The sequence below is a fragment of the Megascapheus bottae genome, chromosome 14 (assembly GCF_031878675.1).
Source record: "Megascapheus bottae isolate mThoBot1 chromosome 14, mThoBot2.hap1, whole genome shotgun sequence".
NCBI classification, from domain to species: Eukaryota; Metazoa; Chordata; class Mammalia; order Rodentia; family Geomyidae; genus Megascapheus; species Megascapheus bottae.
In genome coordinates, this window is record NC_143522.1 from 32,730,646 (window position 1) to 32,742,062 (window position 11,417).

Genomic DNA, 11,417 nt, shown 5'->3' on the forward strand with positions numbered 1-11,417 from the left:
CCTTCCATCCTTCTCTCTCTCTCCTTCCATCCTTCTCTCTCTCTCCTTCCATCTCTCTCTCCTTCCATCTCTCTCTCCTTCTCTCTCTCTCTCTCTCTCTCTCTCTCTCTCTCTCTCTCTCTCTCTCTCTCTCTCTCTCTCTCTCTCTCTCTCTCTCTCTCTCTCTCCCCCCCTCTTTCCCTCTGTTCATGTTTTATTCAGGATGGCCTGGTCTCATTTGTTCTGGTATACACTTGTCATTTTAGTCATTCCTTCATGTTTTCTGATGTGGGTATTTTTCTGATTTTTGTTTGTTTTCCCCTGAGCAAGTACCAAATTGTTTTAAACTTACTTTTTATGCAGCTGAAATCACAGGCAGTGGTCAGCACATCCACATTATTGAGTGAGATGGGACTCTCAAAAGATTATGCCTCCAAAAGCACCTTGATCACCAGGCCAGGACTTTTCCCTCTTGTTACGGAAAAGAACTCCAGGTCTGTGAATCCTGGAATCTTTGCCCTGAGTCTCATGGAATCACCAGGTCCCCTGATGTCCTCAGGATCCAACACTGCTGACCACTGCAGAGACATGTTTACTTCCCAAGTGACACTGTGTCATTTTTAATAGTCACCAGTCAAGATGAGAGCCATCACAGGAGATGCAGGTGATGAGTGAGGGAGTAATCCTGTGACCCCTGCTGGGCCCAGAGGCAGCACAGACACCAGGAGCCCAGGCCTGGCTCAGCTCTGCTCTGCTCCCAGGCTGACCTGGCTACAAGCTGTGCCGAGCGCCCCCTGCTGGTCCCGAGCGCCCCTGCAGGGAGGTTTGTGTCTGGGCCTGCACTGCACTTCCTGCACTGTGTCTGCAGCACAGAAATAGATGGCTGTGTCCTCCACTCTCAGGCTGCTCATCTGCAGGTAAAGTGTGCTCTTGCCGTTGTCCCTGGAGGTGGTGAAGCGGCCCTTCACGGAGTCTGCGTAGTTTGTGCTACGACTATCACCACTGATGTATGAGAGCCATTCAGGTCTCTTTCCTGGAGCCTGGCGGAGCCAGTGCATAGTATAACCACTAAAGGTGAATCCGGAGGCTGCACAGGAGAGTCTCAGGGACCCCCCAGGCTGCACCAAGCCTCCCCCAGACTCCACCAGCTGCACCTCACACTGGACACCTGCAAACACAGACAATCCTGGTCAGGCATGCTCACACTCACCACTGTTCCTCCACCAGCTCCACTCACACACTCAGGGTCTCTGCTTCCCCATCAATCACCTTTGAACATAGCCACCAGGAAAACCCAGCGCAGGCCCAGCTCCATGGTGAGTGGTGTGTGTCAGTCACTGGATGGACTCCAGCTCACAGAGCTCCAGGGCAGGGCTGGCTGGTTTTCATGAGCAGAGGGACGTCCCATTTGCATGGCCTCTGCTATAAAGCCAGCTGTGGGGCAGGAGTCTCAGAGATGGAGCTCCAGAGCAGAGGTGACTGTGCTGGGGGAGTTTGGTGACCATGGTCACCTTCAGTCAATCATGACACCTTGACCTTGTGCTGTGGTTCTCAGTGTAGCTGCATCTCCATGGGAGCCTGAGGCAGGAGTGGAGAAGTTTGAGACTTATGTGGGTGCAGAGGGGATAAACATGTCCTCTCACTGTGCCATTGTGCCTGGTGAACATTCTGCTCAACATTTATGAATTTATACAACACTTGAAATATAACATTATAGCTATCTCCTTGTACATGTGGAAAAATGTAATACAATTATGAAAGCTTCTCCACACCAGCTGGATTTCCCATGGTGTTAAATTCTCCCCTGATCCTGGTCCTGCACACATCAAGTTAGGTCCTGGTGTGTTTCCAGGATAATGGTGGTCATCTGGAGAGGATGTAGAGCCTCCTTCCTGTGCTGAGACCATGCGAGGCTCTGCTGCACTTGATTTCATTCTCACAAGACACCAAGAGAGACATGAGTCAAGCAGGTGATTTTGGTGGATCACAGCATTTATCAAGCTATCGGGGTCGTTCTTATTTTTTCTCATTTATATATTTTTAATATCTCTAGTACTGTGTATTTGTAATCACTAGTCTGAGTGTCATATGTACATAGAGTCTTCATCATTAGGTGTTGACTTGGTATGTGTGAACACATAGGAATGCTTCCCCTCCCCCAGCACAGCCAAGCAGTGAACACATTTCTTCCTGACCTGTCTCCTGTCAGGCTCTGTAATCTGTCTTCTGCTTTTACCTCTTCCTGTCCTCCCTCCACAGAGCCCTTTAGCTTCAGTTAGCAGATGATTGGGAAACAAGTCACCTGGTGAAATTTGTGGACACAGAACTACAAGATCACATGTGTATGTGATCTTACTTTATTGTTGACCCTTTATAATTGCTTTGAGAAAACACCCCAAAGTACCTGACAACAAACTATGAAAAATGGTTTCCAGACTGAAAAATTCTGAACAAGGCAATGGCACAAAGCCTCTCTGTTCTCTGGCTGACCATGAACCTGTGATTTTCTGTCTCCAAGTCCAACTCCAGTCTCCCTTTGGCTTGGAATGTGAGCTCAATGTGGAGACAGGAGGCTCATCACTTGCTCTACTTTTAATATTTGGCTATCATTCAACAGGTTTCTGTAACACTCTTCAAATTGTTATTATAAAGTGTATGTTTAGGGCGGTGAGAATGGCACAAGTCAGGTGACGAGTCCTTTTCTTTTTAGACAATGTCACCCCTTTCATAGCTCTCTCCCACTTTCCTTACCTGTCCCCCACAGAACAATAGTTAATTTTCAACATAGTGAAAACTTTGCTGTGTTTGTTTACCCTTTCACCATCCATATCTGTTTCCCCATTACACATTCAGGGGCTGTGAAACAAACAAGTACAACAAGAAGAAAAGAAAAGAAATAACAACGAGGGGACAATCTTTCATTTCCACTTCCTGGAGGTCATTTGATAAACACTATTTTATATGATAGAGCACATGCTCCTTGTGACTTTGGTTCCTTTCCTGAGAATTCCTCCTTTTGTCTCACAGTGTGTGAACACACTGCTGGCAGATCATGTCATCCATGGCTACAGAACACATCTTCTCCTCAGCACAGGGCCCGTCCTCCATGACTGATCCTACAGCAGCCTCAAGACAAGGCTCAGACATTCAGAAGCCACAATCGATGTCACTTCTTCCACAGCATGGCGATGTCCCACTCCCCAAACCTCAGAAAACATCCTCCCCTGTCCACCAGCACAGCGCCAGGACCCCAGAAACGCCATCTCTCCACCAGCATGGCGGGTGCCTGTGAGGTGCACTCTGAGAATTAGCTTCATTAGAGAATGGTTCACAGTGACTGCACCCAGTGAAGCATGGTGCTGTACAGAAGTGGACGGCAGAGGGGAAGCCATGCTGCAGTGTCCTCACTGGACACGGTGTTGACAATGACATGTGCCACTTATGGGTTGGGTCGGGAGGGAGAAACTGGGAGAGAGCCAGGGAAGGGTTCACATAGTCCAAAAACAAATGTAGTCTTCATCTAACTCATGCACTTGTAAGTCCTCTGTGCAAGCCATTTAAAATAGTAACAAATACTTTTGAAATGCTGCCAATCTAAATACATGTACATTTAGTAATGGAGTTTGCATCTGTAGATGTGGAAAAAATGCCCCATTGTGAAGACATTTTGGAAAATCTTCTCACGACCCCAAATTATCACAACATAGAAGTGTTCACGCTTGTCCTGAGAAGATCCTCCCCTGTCCACATAACCATGGTGCAGAGTGGGGGCCATCCCTGGACTCTGTGGAGTAAACACACCTGACCTGCTGGCCGGTCGAAGTCAGCAGAGCCTCACACAAGGTTTAGTGCATGTCCCCTCATTTATTCAGTTACCAGTTACCTAATACACTTGCTTATCACCACAGACACATGCCAGCAGAATAATCTACCCTATTGGGGACAAGTATTCATTGGTAAATATTTACAAGTATAATTAGGCTTACATTCTAAGATATTAGTGATTCCCTTTTTTGTAAAAACCTTCCATTCTTTTCTTCATTGTTTTACAATGATTAACACAGAAGTCTCATCTACAGTGCTCAGCTTGTGCTATGGGATCCAGAGCCTCCTGACCTGGAGATTTCTCATTCCTATCTGTCTCTGCATGGACACAGGAATGGATTGTCCTCGTGAGAGGAATGATTTGAGTCCATATTCACAAAAATTGGCTATGGGGAAATCTCAAATTCTGGAAGTCATCTTCCTAAAATCTGTATAGTTCACACACAAGTTCTTGTTCAGAACATGAGACGAGGTCTTTTCTGATCAGGACTTCATGGAGAAATGAACAGGATTGTTTGGTATCATGGGAGGGATCAGGACCTAGGAGGACAGCTGCATGGCTTGAGGGTCCTCTGGGACAGCCCCTCCTGCCCCACGATTCCCTTGCACAGTGACAGTGTCCATGAATGAGCACAGGGACCTGGTCACCAAGCCCAGAGGCTCAGTCCTCAGGAATCCCATGTCTGTCACTGCTAGAAGTAACCCCAGGACAGACGAGCACAGCAAGTCCAGTTCCACAAGCACAGGGTAGTTTGTCAGACCAGTCCTGACCCAGACTTCTTGTGTCCATTTCCATTTCCCCAGGACAACAGCAAAACGTCCTGGTCAGTGGGGACTTCGGAGTCCCACCAACTTTTCCCAGGTTTCTGTAGGTTGAGATCTAGGTGAATGGCTGACCCACTTTTGTTATAGATTTGAGATCCCAAATTATAGTTGGTTGTTGCAAAAAGAGAGAAAGAGGATGTAATAGCAAGAATCACTGAGAGAATGAATTGCTGGGAATAATTCTGTTAGGTCAAACAAAGATCACGATGCAGTGTTCTACAGGCCATGGGTAGAGGTGTTAGGTATTTTTTTCTTTTTTTATTGTAATTAATAAAAGGGTTACATGATATTTGTATGTGAATGTATGTAATTCACATACATTGATACCTTTCACATGTCTTGGTACCCATTACCCTCCCCCCCAAACCCCCTGTTACGTATTTTTCTAGTAGTGTCTTGTCATTTTTCCTAGACAGGTTCCACACACTGATTGCACACTTGTCTCCTACAGAGCTGGAGTCTCAGGGAATGGTCACCACGTCCACAGTATTGACTGAGATGGGGATCTCATTAAGGTTTTGTCCAGTCAGGTCTCCAGAGTTAGCTAGGATTCCAGACTCGAGTCACCATGCCAGGACTTCTCCCTCCTGATCAGAGAATGAATCCAGCTCTGTGGATCCTGGAATCTTTGCCCTGAGTCTCATGGAACCACCAGGTCCCCTGATGTCTTCAGGATCCAACACTGGTCATCACTGCAGAGACATGTTTGCTTCCAAAGTGATACTTTGTGTCATTTTAATGATCATAGGTCAAGATGACAGCCATCACAGGTGAGGGCAGGGGATAAATGGTGAAGAGCTACCCAGGCAGGAAAGTCCTTGAGACTATTACCTCCAGTTAACTGCTTGGATCTTGAATTCATGATGAGAAATCCAAGACTGAGAAATTGAAAAAAAAGGGGGTGGGGAGGGAAATGGGAAAAAAACATGAGAAGGGGTATAAATGTTTGTGAAGTAATGCACCTTCTATTTGGCAAATATAATTGTAACCCTTCTATTAATTAAGTAAAAAAGGGCCTTTCAGGTTTTCATTCATTTCCTTGTGAGGATGCAATTTTGGGGGGCAAACCAGGGTGTGTCCTGAGATCAGTGTGACGTAGTAACTTCAGAATTTGAACAGCCTCCCCTTCATCGCATTGAGTTAGAACCCTGTGCCATTACCATGATGATAACTCGCCACTGTACTCACACATCCTGATTATGTCTGTCAGTGCAGTAAATGAGAAGATTCAGTGTGCGCGTGTAAGAGAGACACGGCTGAGCGATGAGCTACCCACCATCTCATAACGCATATTTTATTGGATGAGAGAATTAAATACCATGCTGTGCAATATTGACATGGTGACACATTGTTCTTAATTGCAGCCCTCCTGTACAGTGGAACACAGGAACTGATTCCTTGTTTGCTCAAATTTTGTGCCCAACTTCCAACTCTCTCTCTCTTCTGTCTTTCTTCCATCCTTCCTCGTTCTCTAGAAACTCCTGCTTCGTTTTCTCTTCTCTGCAGTCTCTTTCTTTTAGACTCTGTATTTGAGTAATGTGACGTTGTCTTTCTGTTATCATTTCCTGTATCCTAACTTCCTGCAGGTCCATCACAAATGGCAGTCTTTCTTCCTTTCTGGGTGTGGATACAATTTCATTGTCCACACCTATCACTCTTTCTTCATTTATAATTCTCTTGTTTAACCTTTACCTTAATTCCAGGCCCTTCCCAATGAGAATAATGCTACAGAAAATGCCCGCAAAGCAGCTCAAGTCTTCAGGGTGTGTGTTGTCTCCAAGAGAAGCCACGCCCACTGCACATGGCCCCAGCATTCGCGTTCTTCAGGGTTTTGGAGGTCAGTCACCCCAGCTTAGGTGACCTGGTGCTTCACTGTGGTTGGATTTGAGTGATACGGAGCATCTTCTCAGGACCTGCCAATACGGGTAGGCCTTTTGACCATTATTTGATTTGGCCATTATTATTCTAGGTTTGTCTTTGGTTGTGTTTCCTATGAGACACTTGTTTCCACTCTAATGGAGTGGGGGTGGGGTCTGGCCTGCACCATCTCAGGTCTGATCTTGTCCCCATGACAGGGTGATGGCAAGTCCCTGCCTCCCAGCTGCCATACCTGTCAGAAGCCCTGGGGGCAGGGGTGTGGGCTTGGGAAACAAGTTAACAAATCTACTGGTCCTGTGACCCTGGCCCCTGACTTGACCCTATTTAGGTCCAGACCAGCTCACGCACCATACCCGCTTGCCATGTTCCTGCCCTGCCTCCTGTCTCCCGGCTCCTCCACTTCAGTTCTCTGTTGTAGCTCAATTGCATTGTTTTTGTTCTTGCAAGAATGGAAACTACGAAATGTTCCTCCTCTCTTCATGTTCCTGCATGAGGTCATCACACACAACACTCCCCCAGAACTTTGGTCACGTCTCTGCCTTTGCCTGCACCATATTGATTGTGGCAGGAATGTTGCCTCCATGGGAATCTGTCTTCTGCTCCCACAGACACAACGGTGGTGGGGACGACAGCCGGTCCCTGTTCTCTTCATGAGTTTGTGTGTGAAGGCACATACACCATTGACACAGCATCCATATCCAGTACTGGTCATGGCTCTGCCTTTGGATGGCATTCACGACAATTTGTACTCTGGGAGTGGCTCTGTGACTATGGTTCCAGGGAACTCTGTCCTCAGATTGGTTGCTGAGGTCTTGGCCTGTGGTACTGAGCTTGCTTCCCGTGTAAGCACTGCAAGGCTAGTGCATTGCCAGGTCTGGCGCAGTGTTGGATGGCTGATCAGACACGGCATTCTTCACAGCTTTAGAGGACAGATTTCAGAAGTCTTGATAATTAACTAGCACTGAAAAAAATGTGAATATGTATACACAATTTTCTGGCTTTGCCTATGTGGAATAGATTTCCATTCTAACCAGGTTTGCAGCTCCTCTTAAATGTTCTCATCCACTGATCAGGCCCTTTGCACTGTGACCCTGACCCTGTCCTCAGGTGCTGAGGGCGTTGATTCTCTGTGTAGCCTCTCCAGGGAAGAAGCTTTAGCTGGGGGAAGTAATGGGAAATAAGACCCTGATTCAGCTCCTTGCAGTGAGTGGTCCCAGCCCACAGGAAGGGCAGTGAGAGAACAGAAGGTACTGCCCACATTTTCTGAACCACAGACTCCTAATTCTCAGGTCTCAGCAAGGCCCACTTTGGTCTCTACCTGCAGCAGGAAAACTCTGCCTTAGAGTATTGCCCAGGATTGAGGACACGATGGAAATCTGTACATACATATTATATATATGCATTATACTATGCGCATTATATTATATGTAATATATGTAACTTCATTTATTGTGAAATATATATTATATGCATAGTTATATGGTCCATGTACAGTCATTTTGCCTCAATAAATCACTGAAACCATTATTCTCAATTTTGTAGAAATTTTGAATAATGTCTGCACATGTCAGAGTTAGGATGTGCAGTGCCAACCACACACGTCCGTGTCACCCCGTTACCCCCACAACTCTCGGCGGGTGGGGGTCCACCACCTGCACGAGTGATCAGAGTCCACCCAACGCTAGGGGTCCTGGGAGACACAGGCATCACAGGCGACTCCACGACAGTTGGTGTGGAGGGGCTGGGTTCTATCTCTGCACCCCAGGTCACAGGGTCTGTGTTACCCCAGATTCCTGCAGCCAGCTGCCCTTCTCTGCAGTTCTTCCACAGACAGCAGAAGATTCTGAGAAACAGGGACTGAGGATTCCCTCCGGTCTATTCCAGGATCCCGAGAAACCACTGCCTGAACCACATCTGAGCGCCTGACAGGAGCGTGAGGCCTGGATTTCCCTCCCTGGGGCACAGTTTGTGTTTTCTAGTTGGAAAAGAGAAAGGGGACATGTGGGAAGGAGTGCCATGTTGTAAGACACTACATTAGTTGAAAAAATGCACGTGGGTCAAATATTGGCCATGATGGATGCAGTTCTAGTGGGGTGGGACGGGAAGTTGAGACCAGTTCTGACCCGTGGGTCAGGGACAGCACTTTAATCTTGATCACAACATGGATTTCAAGCTCTGTCATAATCAGGGAAGTTCACTGCATGTCTGCCTTAGGGTTTTGGGGACACATCAGCATGGACTCTACTTTCCTCCAGATGAGATTCTGCTAACAAAGTTAGAGTCATCCCCGTCAACACAAATGAGAGCATAGGTTTTACTCATGGGACAAGGGTTGTTATAAGTTAAAATCCATGACCGAAAACAGAACTTTTATATTTTGTTTGATTGACATATATTGGTTGTTGGAGTTCGCTAAATTATAATTTCCCACGCATGGCATCCCATGTCCCCTGACCAAATGCAGCTCCTCTGTCCTCTGACTCATTCCTCTGGCCTCCTTCAAACAATCCCAGCAGGTTTCATCTTTCTGTGTTTACTCTTGTGTATCCAATATTGGGACCAAATTGAACACCACTGCCCTCTTCATTTGCCTCTTCCGTCTGACTGGACACATTCCCAAACTACAATGATTTGAGGGATTCCGGGTTGAAGGAGTGGGTAAAGTACATTGAAGAGCAAATAATATGAACATATATTGCATATGTGCTTGAAGATGGCATAGGACAGCTCCCGAATGCTGCAGACAACAGGGGGCTAAGGAGAATACGGAAGAGAATAATGGGGGTATTGATCTTGGTAAAGTGTGATACATGCTAGCTGAACTACCCTGGTGAAACTCCTTTACATAGCTACTATACAGTAAACCAGATGAATGCAGGGACTTGTAACATCTGGAACATCCCAGATAAGCCTGAACCGTCAGTCTGGTTAGTGACCTGGTAAGCACTGTTGTGCAGAGATGCAGCCCCGACACAGGGGGCCTGGCCTTGACCCCTGCCTGCTGCCCTGGGCTGCCCTGGGCTTCCTGCTGCCCTGGGCTGCCCTGGGCTTCCTGTGTGCCCACGACTCCTGGGATCCTGAGCCCCTGCAGGGGAGTTGGGGTCTGGGCTCCCACTGAAGTTCCCTCACCGGGAGCCTAGCACAGTAATACACAGCTGTGTCCTCCAGTTTCAGGCTGTTCATCTGCAGGTAAGCAATGCTTTTGGAATCATCTCTGGAGATGGTGAATCTGCCTTTCACAGGAGTTTGCTGACAATGGTCACCTTTAGTAGATAATGACACATTGACCTTGTGCTGTGGTTCTCACTGTAGCTGCGTCTGCATAGGAGCCTGAGGCTGGAGTGAGAACTTTGAGACTTGTGTGGGTGCAGAGGGGATAAACATGTCCTATCACTGTGCCATTGTGCCTGGTGAGCATTCTGCTCAACGTTTTTGCATTAAAAATAAACATGAAGTACAAGATGAATGGTATCTCCTTGTAAATGAGCAAATTTTTTGTATTAAAATTATAAAACTTTCTCCACATCTGCCTGTCAGGTTTTAAGTGCTGTTTTCTCTCCAGACCTTTAGGAAGGATATAGAGACCATGCTCCAAGCAGACTAGTCTAGAAAGGAGAGGGCTGACTGACCACCCGCACCCAGTCCGCCCTCACTGGAGTACGATCAAAGTGTCAGCAAGACCCGTCCAGGCAGGAACTCGTTTATTGAGGAAGTCCATTCAGCTAATATAGGGTACAGGAGCCTATCAGCACAAAGGTGGTTAGTTGGGGGAGGTCCACCTGTTTACTCTCACTATAGGTCTCACCAAAGAGTGATAAAGCAATAACACATTCGTACCCAATGGTTATCAAGTCTCAGCAGAAATTGATTCACAATATGGACAATTTAGCTCAAAGTTAGACATTTCGTTCATTCATGACAGCTCATTTCTTTGTGTGGTTATCTTACTCAGTGATGCAGATTCACTGACCCTGCACTTGGCTCCCAACATCTTCCCTATCTTTATTTTCAAAGAAGCAAATCTGCCTGTCTTAGGTTGGGTGGATCGCTGACTCTGCCTTGCCCGTCATGGGGAACTTCTTCAGATCAAGCTGAAGGCCCTGTCTTACCTTGGTCAGAGCAGCATTCCCTCATACTTGTCCCTGGCTGCGATTCCTCTGAGGTGAAACTCATTTATCTGGAGCCTGATTTTGTGGAGTTGATATGCAAGGTTTAGTAATGAGTTTTGCAAGATCTCCACCACACAAGGTAGGCAAATTCCTGAACCAACCGAGGCCATCAGCAAGCCTTTTAAATTGTTAAAGGAAGGAACATAGTGCTGAGACTGTTCAAACAGCTTTTTGGAGGTCTGTATTATCCCAACATCAAGTCATGGCACCTGTTTAAATCCAATGATTTGTCTATGAAGCTGAACACAAATCTAGAGAGAAGTTTGTATGATGCCAAATTCCATTTCTCTGGGGATCTGAAAGTAAATGAGGCTAGGATATTCTAGGCAGGCATAGAAGACTTGAACTGTAATCATTCTCCACAAGTGCAGTCTCTACTCTTGCACATCTGTTACTACTGTCTCCCATGTCTCTAATTTATCCTGTATGTCTTTCCATAAATGACTCTGGTCCCTTCATTTTAAGGGGGTTGACGGGCAAAGATCCATCTTCCTTAACTTCTTCAATGGTTGTTGCCTCTACTTAGCTAGGGACCCTACAAAGCTTAGCCTATTTTACCAAGGGGTTGCCAGGATTACATATCATGAGTGAAATTTTACTCCAACCTGGAGATCATATAACACATTTAACAGGTGCGCAAACCTTTTCTATGGCTACAACAATGTAGCTTACGTAAAAAAAAAAATCACATTTAAATTTCTGACACTTGTCGCCAAGCTTCAACTCAAGGAAATAAATTCC

The 11,417-nt window shown here is 46.4% G+C and overlaps 1 pseudogene; it reads right to left on the bottom strand.

Moving 5' to 3' along the window:
* Positions 1–719: 719 nt before the first annotated feature.
* On the bottom strand, positions 720–1,294 carry LOC150055004 (immunoglobulin heavy variable 3-23 pseudogene; annotated as a pseudogene).
* Between the last annotated feature and the right edge of the window lie 10,123 nt (positions 1,295–11,417).